This window comes from Apteryx mantelli, chromosome 1, assembly GCF_036417845.1.
Source record: "Apteryx mantelli isolate bAptMan1 chromosome 1, bAptMan1.hap1, whole genome shotgun sequence".
Lineage (NCBI taxonomy): Eukaryota > Metazoa > Chordata > Aves > Apterygiformes > Apterygidae > Apteryx > Apteryx mantelli.
Window position 1 is genome coordinate 106,083,729 of NC_089978.1, and position 18,164 is coordinate 106,101,892.

General features: G+C 46.7%; 1 long non-coding RNA gene across 1 annotated transcript; it reads right to left on the minus strand.

Annotated features, from left to right (window-relative positions):
• Positions 1 to 1,093: 1,093 nt before the first annotated feature.
• LOC136992407 (uncharacterized) lies at positions 1,094 to 3,623 on the minus strand. The gene is made up of 2 exons (XR_010884637.1): positions 2,755 to 3,623; positions 1,094 to 1,447 (listed from the first exon to the last, which is right to left on the minus strand). It is a non-coding gene; the product is annotated as an uncharacterized lncRNA (long non-coding RNA).
• Positions 3,624 to 18,164: the final 14,541 nt, after the last annotated feature.

Genomic DNA, 18,164 nt, shown 5'->3' on the forward strand with positions numbered 1-18,164 from the left:
TTCAGAGACCTGGATTTCAATTCCAATTCTTTTACAGACTTCCTTCTGTGACTTTTGAACAAGACATTTAGCTTGATCTATAACAGAAAGCAAGTCTCTTGGAGAAAGGCTACACGAACTGCTAAAGTCTTGGAATTCTTATTATTTGTTTTTGACGAGATTGGCAGCAAGAGATAAATTCACTTTTTGTCCAAGAATCTGTGTGCGACTTCTGATGTTCTGCCACTGCAAACAGGGAGAGATATCGTAGCTGCCATGTTTGAAATAAAAACATAAGAAACTAGAATCTACACCCCTGTAAAAAAAGATTGTGTGTTTGTCTCTCAGTGGTGTTACATCATTAATAACGGGTCCTCTCCATTTCCTGAGGTGCTTACTGCAAACACTTGGGAAGAGCAGAAACGAAGTGTGCCGAGCCAAGTATTTGACTACGCCTCCATGTACAAGAAACCGCACAGTTTGTGACTGTAAATGGTGCTCAGAGAAGACTCACTTTTGCTAGGCTGGAAGATTGTTCTGAAGAGAAAGCCAATTTTGTGTGGTTTGGAAGAGGCTCTTTGGAGATTAACAGCAGATAAGTAGATTTCTCCACTTCCTCTTACTGTTGGGAGCAGAAAGAAGGACATCAGGTTGGGATTCAGGAGAGATGGGGCTAAGTCCAACTTTATTCCCCATTTTCTTCTGTGACCATGGGGTAAGGCACTTCACTGCCGTGTCCTTGGAGTATAGGCGAAGCCAGACGTGGCAGGGCATCCCCGCTGCCCACGCGGAGGAGGGCGTGAGGAGGCACAGAAGCCCTTCGGGGTTGGGTCTGCTGCACATGTGGCTGCTAGGAGGAGAGGGGACAGTGGTGCATTCACCCACACATCTCAGCACTTTTCTCCATACATTTTGGCACAGGTAAAGCAGGCAGTGGAGGCCGGGGCCATTTTACCCCTGTGCTTTAGACATCCCTCTGCTTTGCCCAAATTTAGAGCTGGGCCTGGCCTTTAGGCTGTGATCTTCTGGGGTAACTGTTACCGTTCTCGTTCTTACCGAGGAGGCACGGGGCCTTCTCCCCAGGCCCCGGACCATCACCACACAGACACCAATATGAGGAGTGGCAAAATGGCGTTTAATGAAGCGTGTCCTACTCTATTATAATGCTGTAAAGCCCCGCCTTCTTCTCCGGCAGCAGTGCTCCGCCCGTTACAACCTTCCCATGTTCCGCCCCGCAGTGCCTCCCTGCTCATCCTTTTTCCTCCACATCTCCCCCTCTCCCATCAACGTTGTTTCGTTATATCGAGCGGGACGCAACAAAACACGTGGAAGTGCGGCGTGTCTCGACGGGACCGCCATTGGGTGGTTCCTTGCATTAGTAGCTTCGTGAGCGGAGCTGTGTGCTGCCTCCCCTTCTTCCGCTTCTTAACGCAGGCGGTGTCCTTGTCTTCGTCGGTTCAGGGAAAACCTTAAAGGCATAGGCGGGATTGCTCATTTCCAACAGACTATATTCCCCCCCCTCCAAAGCCCAGCCATTCCTCCAGAATTTCTCCTTCTTGTTGTCGAGCAATCCAGACGCGGCCCGCTACTTTCAGCAAGGCTGTCTTAACACAGCTCAGTACTATACACAGGCATAAGGCTATAACTATGAGGATTAACAAAATGCGCAAGCCTTCAGCAAGCAGTCCTGTTAGCCACGGTGGTAGATTGCCAACCAGGTTAGTTAGCCATTCGTCTAAAAACCCATGGTTCTGACGGATTTTGCTGGCATGTTCCTTCAACCACTGCAATTGTTTGTGAATTGATTCACCATGATTAGACAAATTCATGCAACACATACCTTCAAAATCCTCACAACCATGGCCTTGGGCTAGTAGCAAATAATCAATTGCAGCTCTATTCTGCAGAATAGCATGTCGCAAACTACCTTGATCCTCTAATAGGCTCGCTATTATCTCAGTGGTGATGTTAGCCTGCTTCTCAGCCCAGCAAGCTAACCGGCCAATCTGGTTCAGAGCGTTGCCTGCTGCTGCTCCAGGCACGAAGAAGGCCAAAAACACTCTTTCAGTGGGACTGCGGAGGGAAACTTGATCATTACACTCAGGTGAGAGCCCTATGGCTGCTCGTTTACTGCGGACGGCGGTCTCATTCTCCGTGATATGTTTCCACCAATTTTGATCGGGTGCTAGTAATGTCAGCTTACCAAGATAACATGGACCACCCATTACCCTTTTTGGAATTCCCTGCCAGGCCCGGTCACCACATATCAAAAAGACGTCTGGTGGCAAGGCCTTTGGGGTACCATTGTTCCAAATTAAGTGCCCCTTTGTGGCCTCAGCCCCAAAGGCTCCCAGCCCCTGGCGGCTGGTGCCATTGGTGCCACAGAAGGAACCACGGTTTTGATAATCATAATAGACTGCTATTGGAGTGACGTTCGTCCACCCTGTCCAGTTAAATAACCGGTAAGGGTGCATGCGTCCCCCAAAATATATACATGTTTGAGTCCAATTGCCTGATGTGTTTCCAATTCTCATAGACCCCAACAGGTTTAACTCCTGTGGGTCCCATGGCAGCGTTCTGTTTAGGTCTGCAATGAGGGTGGCACTGCAGCTAGCAGTCGACAGACTGCCACTGCAGCTTCCCGTGCTGTACTCCTGGAAGCTGTTGACATTATAGCTGGGGACCCCTATTAAACAGGTTCTAAAAGGTTGGGTAGCGGAAGCTAGAGACAAACAGAAAGCGTGTTGCCCTGTCCTGTTCGCCCAGGTAACTCACATATTTTGCCTGGGCTCAATCTGGTAGAGAGCCATTACCACTGGGAACAGTATCCCCAGAATCAGGATCTTCGCCGTCTTGTTCAGTAGATGAGTCATAGCGAGTCAAGACAGGCTTCACGCTCTTGCTGAGTACCTTCACTGGACCACGATCTGCAGAGACACATATATAACCTCGACCATTAAAAGCAATAGGGGTGGGCCCAATGCACCTTCCGAAGACGGGGGCAGTCCGCTGGTAGCACAGCCTATAGTTCAGGTGTCAGAGCTGTTTCGATGAGCTTCTATTTTGCGTAAAAGCGGCTTTACCCAGCGTGTGGGGACCCACCTCGCGGCCTCCGGGCCCCCTTCCGTGCTCGCGACCGCAGCATAACCTCTGCCCTGCGTTAGTAGTCTCCACCCGGTCTCCCATTCCCCCGTCGCGGGATTCTTGACCTGCACCTCGGGACCCTCCGTTGGGCTCGTCCCTCCCCAATGCTTTGCTACCGGTTCATGACTATTCTCCCCTCGGAGGTGATGGTTTAGGGCGTACAGTGCTTTTTGTAAAATTTCTGTTTGTTTCTCTTTGGGGATGGCTGAGTGCTCGGGGATGCCCTCCCCCTCTCCCAACACGTCAATTTTCTGTTTAAGAGTTCTGTTGGCTCTCTCGACTATGGCCTGCCCCGTGCTATTGTACGGTATGCCGTGGATTATTTTGATTCCCCATCGCTGCGCCCACCCTTCGGTGCTCGCCGATGTGAATGCGGATCCATTATCGGTTTTGATGGTCTGAGGTAGCCCCAGCACAGCTATAGCGTACGCCCAGTGCTTTTGGGCCGCTCGGCTCGTGGTTTTCCTGTGCTGCGTGGCTACAATCATGCCGCTGTATGTGTCCACTGTGACTGCCAGCCAGGGATCTGGTCGGAGCCTCTGACATAAGGTAAAGTCGGTCTGCCAGACTTGGTTCGCCATCAGGCCTCGGACGTTCGTCCCTCCCTCCTGCAAAGGCCGCCTGCAGCAGTACGGGCATGTGGCGACCACGCCTCTGGCTTCAGAGATGGGGATGTGGCAAGTCTTGGCCAGGGCTTTGGCTCCGACGTGCAACCACTCATGGAGGTCCCTGGCCTCCCGCAGGGTCATCACTCTGCCGGCCGCCTTATCGGCTTCCGCGTTGCCTTCTTGATAGTAGCCCGGTATTTTGCTGTGGCTCCGGACATGCGTAATACAAACCGTGCCAGTCCGCGCCTGCAAGGCGTCTTCTAGCATTGTGGCGATTGGCGTGCCCGCCCAACCCTGCGTGGCCATTTGCCTCACCAGGTTGTACGTGAAGATGGAATCTGTGGTGATATTCAGGTGGTCATCAGGGAACATTCTCAAGGCCATCTCTACGGCCTTGGCTTCAAGGTACTGAACACTGACGTCTGCCGCTCGAAAGGTGGCCTCCTTCCATTCTCCATTCTCCTGCCAGGCAACGGCCGCTGTCTGGGTCTTTGAGGAGGCATCCGTGAAAACAGTGTTTCCCGGTTTCGGAGTAGGAAGTACTCGAGCAGGCCCGCCAACCTCTATGATGTCCAGGTGCCTCAACGGCTGGAGGTGTGGGAGGTGCTGGATTTCTCCTGGAAATCCTTCCATGGCCATTGCCATCGCCGCGGCGAAGGTCTCTGTCTGTGCATCGGTGCCCTTCTTGAAAGGCAGGGCAATCGCGTCCGGTTCACGTGCGAATGCAGAGATACATGTCTTCCGCCCTTTAGTGATCATTCGTGCTAAGAGGCTGGAATGCGGCACAAACGCTCCAGCCGGCCGCGTGGGCGTGACCCACCAGATCACTCGCATCCGCTCTGGTTGTCCTTGTCCGAGCACAGCCATGCCACCTTGCCGGTTCAGCACTGGGTAGAGCGTGATCTTATCAGCAGGGTCCCAGCGCTGCACCGATGGGTGGCTCAGCATCTCAGAGATGTTCTTCAGAGTCTCTTTGGCCTCTGCGGTCAGTCGCTTCTCCTCCCATGGGTTCCTGCCCTTCAGCATTTCGTACAGCGGTTGCATCTGGCTCGGTGTTATGGGCACCATATTCTGGAGCCACTGGAGGCTCCCCACTAGCGCCTGAGCGTCATGTAGGGTGCGGACGTCTGGGTTCAAAGTTATAGGCAGCGGCTTTATCTGCGAGTGTCCAATCTCCGCCCCTAGGAACTTAATGCCTGGTCCCTTCTGGACCTTTGCTTCGTTTATCGCCAGCGAGGCTGCAGCCAAGCACCGCCTCAGGTCGGCTGCCATTTCCTGCAGCCCTTCTGCGCTGGGTGCTGCCATCAAGATATCATCCACGTAGTGGATCATGACCCCCGCCGCATGTTGTGTTCGTACTGGGGCTATTGCGTCGGCTACAACGCGTTGGCAAATTGCAGGTGAGTTCTTCATGCCCTGTGGGAGCACCGTCCATTGGTAGCGCCGCGCCGGCTCCTGCTTATTCACCGATGGGACTGTGAATGCGAATCTCTCCCTATCCCGTGAGTGCAGCGGGATAGAAAAGAAGCAATCTTTGATGTCTACTGCCATAGTCGGCCAATTCTCAGGAAGTGCCGTCAGCACCGGCAGTCCCGGTTGTAACTGTCCAAAGTCACACATCTGTTGATTGATCCGTCTCAGGTCATGTAATAGCCGGTAGCTGTCCTTAGTCTTTTTTAGGATCACGAAAATCGGAGAGTTCCAAGGGCTATTGCTGGGCTCTAGGTGCCCTTGCTCCAGTTCGCGAGCCACTATCTTCTGCGCCGCTTCCAATTTTTCTGAAGTCAGGGGCCACTGGTCAGTCCATATCGGGTCGTCACTTTTCCATTTTAAGGGTATAGTCCTGATCTCACTAGCGGCGGTCCCAGTGGCCCCCATCAAAAATTTCTGATCTTGATGTTGAGTTGGCTGAGCGCATCCCGGCCCAGTACCGGGTCAGCAATTTCGGTGACATAAGGTGTGATTGTCGCTTGTGTTGGCGCGCCATGCTGTTTTGCGTCAGGATCATGCAGGGTGAGTTTCAATGCGAACCGCGAGCGGTACACCTTCGCGTTGCCTCCCACCCCGGTGAGACTTCCTCCCTGGTCCGTCGGCCAGTTTTTCGGCCACATGCGGAGAGGGATGCACGTGACATCAGCCCCAGTATCCACCAACATCTTTAGCTGTGTGTTCTGGGGATAGGCCCAGGGGTTCTCCAGGGTGACCATGGCCCCAGGCCGGTGGTTGCAGTCTAGTACCAGGGCCACTGTTCCGGGTTCTCGCCGGTCGAGCTCCCCCTCTCCTCTTGGGTATACATGGTGGCCGGGGCTTTTCTTTGGGGGCGGGGAGGGGTCCCCGACTGGCCTCCCCACCTCCCGTTTCCCGGCGCCATGCGGCGACACTCCCGTGCCCGGTGCCCTGGCCTGCCGCAGGCCCAGCATGTTATCTGTGGGGCATGGGTGGTGCTCGGACCCTGACGCGCCTTCGGACAGGCCGCCTTGATGTGGCCAAGCTGGCCGCATCCGAAGCATGTCTTTGATCGTACGACCGCGGCCTGTGCCGCCATGGCTGTGGCGACAACGGTTCGGATCTCTCTCACGGGCAACCGGTTCTGTTCTTCCAGCACGTACTTCATTAACTGGGTAGGCCCCAGGTCCCTCGGGGCTCGGCGAATGATCTCTTTTATGTCGTCATTGGCCTGATTCTTCAGGCACTCGAGCATCAGTGACGCCTTCACCGCTTCAGGGACTTCAGCGCTCTCAATGGCGGCATAGAGTCGATCGCAGAAGGCAGAGAACGATTCTGTCAGCTTCTGCTTTACTGCCACCCATGGGTCCGTCTTTGTCACCACGCGCGCTAAGTCTTCATATGCCGCGCGTGCTGCCGTTGTGATGGCTCGTATTTCACCGGCCGTCAGTAAGGCGGCCTGCTGTTGCGAAGTGGTCATGGCATTATCACTCCCCTTCAGGCGGTTCAGGGTCGACCCGTAAAGTGGATGATTCGGATCGCGAGTTCCCAGTGTCAATTCCTGATGCAATCGGCCAACCCACATGTCCTTGTATAGGAGAACTTGGGAGGGAGCCAGTACTGCGCGTGCTAGCATTCGGCAGTCGGAGGGGGTCAGGGATGCTGAGAACACCGTGTCTAGTGCCGCTTGTGTGTCCCGGTGTCTCAGGCCCTGCTCCGCAATACACTTCGATAGATGGTTCACTGCCTTCGGGTCGATGGGCGTCCATTCTATGAGCCCTCCGGGCGCCAGGCGTACCGGCAGCGCCGACGGCGTTTCAGGGGGTGCCGTGAGTTTAAGACCCCGTAATGTCACCGCCCCCGCTGATAGTTGCCAATCTGGCAGGTATAACTCGGCTCGGGGCTTTTCGCCACTGGAACCGTTCTGGGATCATGTGTCGGCCAGTCGCTGCAGCATCCGCTGTTGTTTTTGTACTTCTCTCTCCAGCCTCCGCATGAGCCGCAGCGCCTGCTCTAGTCCTGTCTCCACATCCTCCTCCACCTCCTCCGCTCTCACGCCTCCCTCCCGCTCCCCCCCCCGATAGACTTCTTGAAACCGCCTTGTAAGGCTGTCCATCTCATCCTCGCTCACCCGTTCCCTCCCACTGGCTCGTCTCGTACTATCGAAGGTGACTCTCCTCCGCCCTCTTTCTCTGTCCCCGGCGCCATCTTTGGCTGCTGACTCGCCCTGATTCCAGCTCTTATCAGGTACCATGAGTGCCCCGGGGAGCCACTCATTCGGTGTTCGTATTCTCCCTCGCTCATTCTCTCGCTCATTCTCTCGCTCATTCTCTCGCTCATTCCCTCGCTCATTCCCTCGCTCATTCTCCCCCCTTTCTCCTTCCCCCTCGGGCTCACTGGGCGCGACAGGGCAAGGTTGTCCTGCTCTGTCTGCCTGTCGCAACTCGTCCCAGGGGTAGTGTGGTGGAGGGGCACGCGAAGCCTCTTCTCCCAGCCCGGCTGGCATCACCAGACCTCCGTCCCGTTGTTCCTCCCCTTGCTCTTCGACCCGCTCCTCTCCCCCCTCTGGCGCCGTCTCCTCCACCACTCCCTCTATCTCCGTCGACCCCACACATATCCCACTCCCTCTAAGTGCCTCTCTAGCCGCCTTCCACGTCTCCCGTTCCTCCCTCGCTCTCCGCAGGAGCATTCTTATCAGCCCCCACACCTTTAACTCCCTCGCGGATCCCCCGTTCATCGGGAACTCCGCCAGCGCTGCTGTGCATTGCAGCCACAGTTCCTCCCGCAGAATCTCCATAGGAGAAGTAATCACTCCCTCCTTCACGAGCCTCTCTACACACGCTCGTATCGCGCTCGCCTTCAGCGGCGCCCGCCATTCCTTGGCGCAGGCCATCACTACCTTACATATGGCCTCCATAGTTCCGGATCCGGATCCCTTCCTCACGCTCCCGGTGCCTACGCCGGCCGAGCCGCCTCCTCGGTATCACGTCGGGGTCACCACTTGTTACCGTTCTCGTTCTTACCGAGGAGGCACGGGGCCTTCTCCCCAGGCCCCGGACCATCACCACACAGACACCAATATGAGGAGTGGCAAAATGGCGTTTAATGAAGCGTGTCCTACTCTATTATAATGCTGTAAAGCCCCGCCTTCTTCTCCGGCAGCAGTGCTCCGCCCGTTACAACCTTCCCATGTTCCGCCCCGCAGTGCCTCCCTGCTCATCCTTTTTCCTCCACAGGTAACTGTGCTGGGTGAAACTTATTCCTCTGCATTACTCCCATGCCTCCCCTCCCGCACTCCCTGCTCACCTCCATCAGGGTCTACCACCATCCCAGCCCTGCTGGGATAACTGCTCTCTGAGTTGATTTCCAGGATCTTCAACACCATAAATGGTGCGTCTTTGCTAGCCCTTACCATTTTTTTGAACTGTGCAAGGGGAAGGTTACATGTACAGTTATTCTGCCAGACCTGAGCAGGTGTTAACCTTTGGCAAGGGGAAGAGGAAAGCTGCTGGGGACAGGAATACCTTCACCTAGCACAGCTTCAGCCAGGATGAGAGGTGTGGAAAGAAATTCAGACTAGTGTGTCAAAAGTAGGAGGCACCTATCTGCTATTTATTTCAGAGTCCCTGTGGGTATAGGCCTTTTTTTTGTGTGTCTCAGCTTCTTGTCAATAAGGTGGAGATAAAGGTGTTGCCCTACCTCACCCAGGGGTGGCTGGTGGTGTTGATATAAACATTACTGAGGCAGTCAAGCAGCACATGCATGTACCCTTATACTGGAAATAGGTTGAGATGCATCTCTGTTAGGTTATTTTAATTTAATTCAGAAGCTACATTAGAGTTACAGTTACAGTCAGCTCTGGGATGGAGCTGGAAAATCTGTGCTGTGGGTGGGTCAAGGGTATGCCTTTAAACTCACCCTGATCCATGTGCTAGGTAACGGAGAAAAATGAAATGTTTAGATAATCTTGGTAAAAATGCAAATATTGACATTGACTACTACATCTTAAGAAATGCCTGCTTGTGAGAAGATCCAAACTTCAAGTTCTTGAGTGTGAAGTTCTCTATTTATCCACAGAGCAGGTCCAGCCTGGGCAGCAGTTGAACAAACTTCTCATGTTACCTCGTCAATGTACCATCACTTTGTCCTTCACAGAGCATGGGCTAGCAATGCCTAATCAGTTCCTGGCATGTGGCCGCTGCTTCATGATACACAGATTTCTAAATAGCTACTAGATGGCTTTGGGTTACTGCTGGCCAGATCTGGACTCGGACCAATGACTTAGAGGGTTAAAAAGATCATGTTTTCACTCCCACTATTCAGGCTATTCAATCTCCACTTCTCCCAGGGTTGCAATTTTAAAAGTTGGAAAACGAACCAAAAGAGCTTTGAATCTTTGTGTAGCATCAATTTTCTATTGTGAGGAAAGGACACCTTCTTAATTACACTTGTACAGTAGTGTGCTGTCTTCAAGGTTTTTCCAGATTGAAAAACATGTGTACTGCTATGCTTACAGACTTACACAAGATAAACAGTTTTTTTCTTCAAGAAACACCTCAAGAACGTGTGGTTGGCAAGATATAGGTGGTCTTTATGTAAGAGAGAGCTTACAGTAAAAATATACAGATGGTATTAGGAAAATGATCTTACAAGTAAACTATATCTAGCACCAGAAGGAAATATACAGGTGAGATACAAGCAGATTGTCTAAATGATAATGCACACCAAGGAAAATGTGCTTCTGGACCAATCACAAGTTGCAGATGTCTGTGATTGTCTTGAACATCGCAAGACAAGTATAATTATCAACTGAAATCAGAAAGAAACTATAAAATGCACTCCATTCATTTGGTATAAAGTGGTCTTCTCTTCCCTCTGCCTGTACAGATTTGAACTGAACAGTTTTCCAGTTCCACCCATCTATTGGAAAATTTGGGTTTTTCAAAAGTACACTTCATTAAAACATCTCACCTAATCTCTGGAGAGGCATATGCATAAATATCTTGCGTGTGTTTTAACTAGTGGCCTGATCACTTTTCCCAAAATGTTTTTTCTTTCTTGTGCCAGAACACTGCTTCATTTTCTATTAAAATTGTCACAGTAGCCTTTTTTGGTTTAGAAGCAGTCTACAATAGCCAGTAAGAATCAGCCTTCCTCCTCCTCAGTATTATACTATGGCAGCTTTAAAAGATACAGTGTGATTAGTCATAGCAAGTTCATCTCTGTCCCCCAGAACAGTACCTGATTCAGCTGCACCTGTGAATAGGGAAAACAGCATAGTATAGTTTTTAGATGCTGCAGCTTGTCCATCCCATTAGAATTTCCAAATAAAAGAGTTATCCAGGAGCAGAGGAACAAGCTTTAAAGTTTAGACAGATTTAACAGATTTTAGAAAGAGGTGGAAACTATCTGCTTCACCCGAGGCTACTATTCCCACCATCTTAAGCTAGTGGGTGACAAGTGGATATGGGATCTGGTCGCTGATGTGAGGAATCAGGCAGTGATTGCTGGAATTTTCTGTTGGAAGTGTTATATTCAGTCATCATATTCAAATACCTTAATTAAAACATCAAAAAACTGTTAAGTTAGGAAGAGACAGCTCATACCTTGAAGTTTCCACTATTGATGCTGTCGGTACTCTGTATACTCAGTTAGAAATAATCAATTGACTTTCCAGTCAATTTAACTTTGTTAAACTTGTGTCCTAAAGTACTTCAAGCAAACTTCTAAATCAGAACAACAAGTGGTTATCTTTTTCTTTTGGAATACTCTGAAACATTTATAATGATTAGAATATGATCTGAAGTGATTCGTATGATTATGCTAAACCTGAGCTCTATGACAAAGGTTTGTAAGGGTCCTAGTTATCACAGTATCTTAGGACTCTAGAAAACAATTATAGGCACATCACAATCTCATGCAAAGCAATATACCTCCACTGAATGCCTGTATGTTTCCCTCAATAATTTAATAATGGTATAGTAAAATTCACCTTTGTTGAACTCTTTTCTGCAAGTTCCAGTTGTAGAACAACAGACATGTACTCCCACAGTCATATAATGTTCCCCAGTCTTAATTTCCTTTTTAAACGCTGGAGCTATCCTGCTAAGACTATTAAAGGCATGTCCCCAGAAAATAAACAAATAAAAAACCCAACCTTTTGCAACTGTATGATTACATTAAGCTGGAAAAAGATCTGCTGCTCATACAACTTAACTGACAAAATAACCATATAACAACTGTCATCTTCTTTGGCTTATTCCTTACAACCTTCATTTTGCTTCATTTTGCCCTCCTTTATCCACTTTGTTGCTAGCTCTAGTCCTGTGGATGTATGTAGTGCCCGGTAGTATGGACAGTCACAAAGGAGGCACAGGCTGCTATCTGGGACATGTGTAAGGGTATAGAGCACATGTGGGAATGATCAAGTATGGACTTAGGGTGAAAGAGTGGTGTATGTAATAGTACATGCTTTAGCTTTGAATTTCCTAGCAGTTGTGAGATGCTCTCTCTGAAGCATAATGTGAAATACCTAATAACTTTTTTTGGAGTGTGTATTAATTTACTTTTTTTAATGATAAACTGGTAATAGGGATCAGACAGGGACAGAGACAGGCCAATGGGAAGTAAAAGTACAGTTGCTAGTAGGATGTATTTTATTCACCAACTGTTTACCATAGACCTTTATGTCAGTGGCACTACATGAACACGTTTTTGTTCATGACAGAGGAAAATAATGTGGCTCCTGATGAAGAAGCTGTGTTTGCATTTGGTCTTCATCAATCAATCAGTTGTGAGGGCAGTAATAAACTTCACTTTCCTATTAAATTTTGTGCATACAAATTTTTAAATAGATTTTTTTCAGTTAATAGTAAAAAAAATAGGACCTCTAAGCACAAGTTCCATCTGGAGCTCAAAATGAAAAACCTCCTCTGAGAATGTTTTAAAGAGAAACCAAGTAGAAATGATAAAGAAAACTCATGGTCATTAAAAGCTACCACTGTGTGAAATTTTAAAGGTAGTGACCACTTGCTTATGACCCCTCCTAAGTCCCTTGTCTAATGCACCATTAGCTATGGAGGGATTTATAGTTACTACCATCACTCAGAAATAGCCTACTACATTGGGCTGTATTCTGCTACATGGTTTTACCACTGGTATTTCTACACTGGAGTGACAAGTAGGCAAGGTGAAGAAGGAAGCAAGGGAGCATGGTGCTCCTGTGGGGCATTACTGAAGAATGATAATGCCAAAGAAGGGTTTGGGAGCTTCATTTCCATGCTGTTGGTGATGACTTTATGTACCTGTGACACCAAATCAGTGAAGCTGCATCTGTGTGTTTCTGTGTTGAAGTCTTTAATGCCTGGGACTCTCTCACCTAATGCTTCTCCACGGGACATGTGAAGGAGCAGTAAAGCATCTGGTAGAAATGCACATAGGCTTTACAGTGGAGTCAGTGTTGTTTTCCAGAGATCAATGTACAGGTAGCAGAATCATTTGTTATAAACAAGGATATGAGAACAGCTGCCCTGGGCCCCTTTATCTTGCCCAGTATCCTGCCAGGACAGTGGGCAATAATAGTGCCTAAGGAAGAACAGGAAGTACACAAGAGTACTTCTCCTGAAATACTCTCCAGTGTCCTCCCCTAAATAATCTCTTTTTTTCCTCGGTTGTTTTTATCCTAGGCCCATACCCATGCCCGTGCCGACCTTTCTTCCTTGGCCAACCCAGGATCACAGGGAGGACTCTCTGAAGGCGGTCATTGTTTCTCTCATGTAGAGAAAAGGGAATAAAGACATGCCTAAGTTCAGTCAAATATTTTGGAGATGAAAAATGGCTTTGCTTTGGAAATGAAAATGTTTTAATTGCTTTCTTTCTTTCTTCCAACTTCCAAATTTTTTATCAAAAAGCCTAATCTCACCCATAATTAAAAATGCTCTGATCCAAATAAACCTCTAAGCCAAAACTGGAAAAATTTTCTTCACAGAATTTCCCATGACAAATATTTCTGGCTAATTTTCATCAGTTCTTGTGGGGATTTCTCTGTGTGTCTTTTTGAACTGCTGAAAGTGCAGGTGCAGGTCCACAAACTCAGGGTTTCCTACTTGTTGTGTTTGCGTACCTCTTCCAGGCATGCTTACCTGGACACGAGACTGTGTAGTATCTCCATATGCACAGGCATCTTGAGTAAGTTTTCTCCTTGAGTCGATATCCAGAACAAACCTGATCAGCTCTACTCAGATAACTTAGTTGCCTGGTGGCATCTGCGCACTGCAGAGATTTGGGCTTATTCTCTGTGTCCAGAGGGAAAGGCACCAGGCAATGCACATGTGCAGAGCACAGCAGCACTGGGACTGGCATGCTGAACCCCTGAAGCAACGGATGTGCATCTCATCTACTCTGCTGATCTCTTCCTCATGGGGACTAACTTCATCTGCTACCAAATAAAACACTGCTTCCATTTGAACAGGAGACCAATTGTCCATTACTTTTTTTAGCATTGTTGCTGTTGTTATTCTTACACTTATTCTGTTTAGGCTATTTTTCATTTTTATGCAGCATATGATAAAATCCCACTTCCTAGCCATTTGTAAAAGCACATCTAAGAAAATGGCCCAAAATGGTTCTGATCTTTTGATCGTCTTTATGATTAGTACTGAATAATAGTTTTGAGTCAAGAAAAACCTTTATAATTTACTTTCTTAATGGCCTACCCGAGAGGCAATAAGCCAAACCTTTTTTTTTTTTTTTTGAATTAAACTCAGTGAAATAATAGTATCAAACTATAGCTAGCATGTGGCGAGTTATGACTTTGGCTTTGACAGCTGTAACTTAAGCACTTTTTAATGACACTAACATAGGAGTGCAATGACACCAGCATAGGAGTGCAGCAGACTTTTTTTTTCTTAAGACATTCATTCTTTTTAGGAACAGTATCTCATTTTCAGCATGACCATAGTTATCTGACAAGACAAGAAGGATTCAGTTTGGAGCAGCTCACACAGACCACTGGCCAGTAATGACCAGGAAAGTAAGTTATCTTCATATTGGAGCAGTCTACCTGTAATTTAAAGGACTCTTGCAAAGCTTGGATATTTGACAAAAGCTCTTTTTCTGTTTCAGATACCCAGCAAAGCTTTTGTGACACATCATATCATCACTAGCAGAAGCTGATTATTTTTGCTAAAACATTTTTCTTTTGGAAAAGGTTCAAAAATGAAACTCTGTGCAGATATACTGGTTTTGACAAAAGTTTTTCTGAGAAGTTTTTTGGCCCTAGGAGGTCTTTTCACCCCCACTTAGTAGTTCTGGGGAAGAAAATCTTTTTTTGCCTCCTGACCCCACATCTATACCTGCCTGCATCATAGCCTGGCTTCTGAAACTTCCTACTGCAGTGACCATTTGTTTCCTAAAGAACAGTCATGGGTGTGGGTTGAACTCAGCAGAATCATTTAATTTGAGTCACTCCTTTGGATGAAGGCACAGGTACTGACTGTCAGGGATTGATAAGCCCCCAAATCATGTAATCTTTAAGCTAGCCTTTCAGTGATATTATAAGACATTACAGATCTTTTTTAGGAGCACAGTATTGTTTACAACAGCTGTCTTCTTCAAAAATCACTCCAGATTTAATCTGATAATGTAAACAGAGATCCTGATAAACCTGAGAGATTTTTGGGATAAAGAATTAGATGACATCTGATCTTTAAATGTATTGCAGCAGCAGTTCTTAACAAAAGCAGCTCTTGTTAGCCAAGCACAGCAGATTACCAACAAATACAAAAAGAGGAAAAAAAGGGAAAAAATTGGCAACCTGCATCTGGTTTAAATATAGTTGAATAGTGTAATAGTCAGAATGAATTAGCAAGTGAAAAGGAGAATCTCACATTGCCTAAAAGATGGTAAAAGAGATTTGGTAGTATTAATTACTTGCTTTTGGAGCTGCATGACCAGTATGTTAATACGTCATGTCTTTTATGTATTTCCTAGGCAGCAATTTGGTTTGTTGCACTGCCCCTCATGTAAAAATCTCTTTCACATTCTGGACCCTTTCTCGTTTAATGTTAACTTCAAATAAATAAACAAAAGGGAAAAGTGGCAATATAAAGTAGAAGAGCCAGGGAGTGCAGTGCAGACAGACACTTCCAAATATGGTTCATGTGAGCCAGTTCAGCCCTGAAAGCAGTATAGTTGTTTTTATGTAAAACTGCTCCCAAGCTAGCAGGACATGTAGAGAGGCTTCTGAGCTGTGCTGACTGACTTGGATGAGCAATAGTGTAGGGTTTCTGCAGTACTACACCCTGCTGCACCGCGTCCTCCTGATGGACATGTCAATCTGCGTTTCTAAGCGTGTGCTTCAAGACAGGCTTTCTCCAGAGTTAGAGGAGCAGAATAAGAGCCACCCACAGCTGCTGACACAAACCCAGGCCCATCTTAGCTAACCCCTGTTGCACACCAAGTGAAGGTTCCTTTGGACTGCCAAAGTAATGTTTTGTGGACAACAGAGCAGCTTTAAAGAATGGAGAAAAATGCTTGGCTTGGGGAGGGAAATGTATTATTTGTGAAATGTGCACTTCTCTGGTTCTTTCTATGGGTCTATTTTGAGGTTGTTCTTATTAAGTGTAGGAATGTAGTGTTTGCCATGGATGAAGTTGTATACAGTACAGTAATGAACCTTGTGAGGCTACTTTTCTTTTAAATGCATGAATTGTAGGCAAGAGTAGGTAATTATAAATTCTTATCTTGGGATGTGGGGAATGTTAACAAGCCAATTAAGTAAATGAAATTTCCCTCATTTTTGATATGCCCACTTCAGTATGACTCTCTGATTGGTGAACATACAAACTTGGTACAGTTCTGTCTTGGGAGTGCATTCAGTGCTTAATTTTCAGTTGATTGAGCACAGTAAGAAGGCTTTTTTTTGAAAAAAAAAAAAAAAGAGAATTCATATGTAGCTTTTTCTCTTAAGAGGGCAGAAAAAATACTTCTGATATGAAAACAAGCATGATACACTCTATCATGCCGACTTTCAGCTTTTTCAGTTAAAAAATGACATTTGCTAACATCTAGCAATGCCATATGACTGTTCTCAATGTTTTCCATGACTTTTTTCCTGGACCTTGTCTGTTTTTAAGTGATATATTTCCTCGCCAGGAATTTTTGTTGCGCTCTCGCTCCAGCAGAGCTGTGTGTTGTGAGATTCCGTCAGAGCTGCTAGAGCTTTCAGAGAGCTGTTTGGCTGCTTTGCAGTTCAGGCACATATGGAGAAGATATCAGCTGGAGATATTATACAGGCCCTCAAAATTTTTTCTCTCAAGGACTATTTGAAAACTCCTGTTGATTTTGTTTTTAAATGTATTTATCAGAATGGTCTAAATCCTCTACATGTTGCTTCAGTTTGCTTTCCGAGACCACAGCAGATCATTTACTGGTTAGTTACACTCTTTCAAATTGAGAATCCCATAAAGAGGCAGTGAGACCTGGAAATCTAATTATTGGTTGCTTATAGCTTCCAAGGGTGAAGCCTTGCTCTCAAGTCCTCACCACATACTGCTGATTTTAATAAGAATTTAAATGGGCATATGCTTTTTTTGTCAGGTTCCCACCATGCCTGATTTGTACAATTTTTGCTAGTGACTGATGCTGTCAAGTGCTTCTTTGCTTCAAGAAGAATTGAAGGAACTCCTATCTTGCAGCAGCACTCTGCCACTCATGAGAATTGGGCACCCACGTCATGAAAGTAGCAGATTGGTCTGCTAGTGCATTTTTATATTAGTCACTCTCCTGTGCTGGAGAGGGGACCCTCTGAAGTGTGGTAGTATTTCACATGGGCGCAGCAGTGATTTGCATTGTGGGGCCTAGGCAGACAAATTAAATGACATGCTTTTCATGCTGATCACTTCTTTTAACTGTGTATACAGTCCCTATCAAAGTGACGTGTAGGTTTCCCTCACAAAAGATCTCTAATACCACACATTTAATAATATAGCTTTTGGATATACTCTGATATCGGCAGGAAATATACCAGCAAAATGTATATGTAACAAGTTCTCAGCAAACGGTTAACACAAGGTTATAGAGTAAAGGCAGCCTTTGGCCTCCAATTGCTTTCACACTATACTAGCAATTACTGCATAAATCCAGGCTAGATGGTGTGGAGATCTGGGCAGGAAAATTCTTCCAAGTAATTGATTTTCCGGATATGCACTAATAACTGGCTAAGATGCTGCTAGTGTTTTGTCTAGGAAGTCAACACCATTTTTGTAAGGAGTTCTCATAGACTTAATCCAGCATCACTGAATTCAGAGAAATCTTGTTGTTTGAATTTAAACTAAGCAGAATTACTAAGTGGAAGAATTACTGAGCATTTTGATAAAATTTTTTTTGATTTTCTTCCTCTAATAAAGGTTTATTATCCCAGCCAGCAAATATTTTTATTATCCATAAAAAGAAAGTATTCCCTTGCAAAATAATTATTTCCTGAACATGGTAGATGATGATGTTAGCACAGATATGAAGTAGGAGGCTGGAGCTCTCTTTTTAGCTATCTGAAATTACTCAAATAGATTTTTACATTGGGCCAGGGAGAATTTTAAGAGACAACGTAAGAAGGTTGTTAAACTTGCCATGTATTTTATGTCTACTTGGGGAACCTTTTATTTCCAGTCCAAAGATGCTGAAAAGGCCTCACTCAGCAGTATAACTATTACCTGTTCCTTGTATTAAAAAAGTCAGGTTCACTATTAATTTATCAGTGGAACAAGATGTATAAAGATTTATGGGTGAAATGCCTCCCTTGCAAAGAGCCAGAGGTAGCCCTAGGCACTAATTAAATTGCACTTTAACTCTGTTTTACAAAATCCAGTGACTTTTAAATGGTGAATTGGCCTCAGACTGGCCTTCTGCATATGGATGAATTTCACTGTGGGTGAAAGAAAAGGGACATCTGTCTTTGAAATTGATATCCAGCTTAGTGCATACAGATCT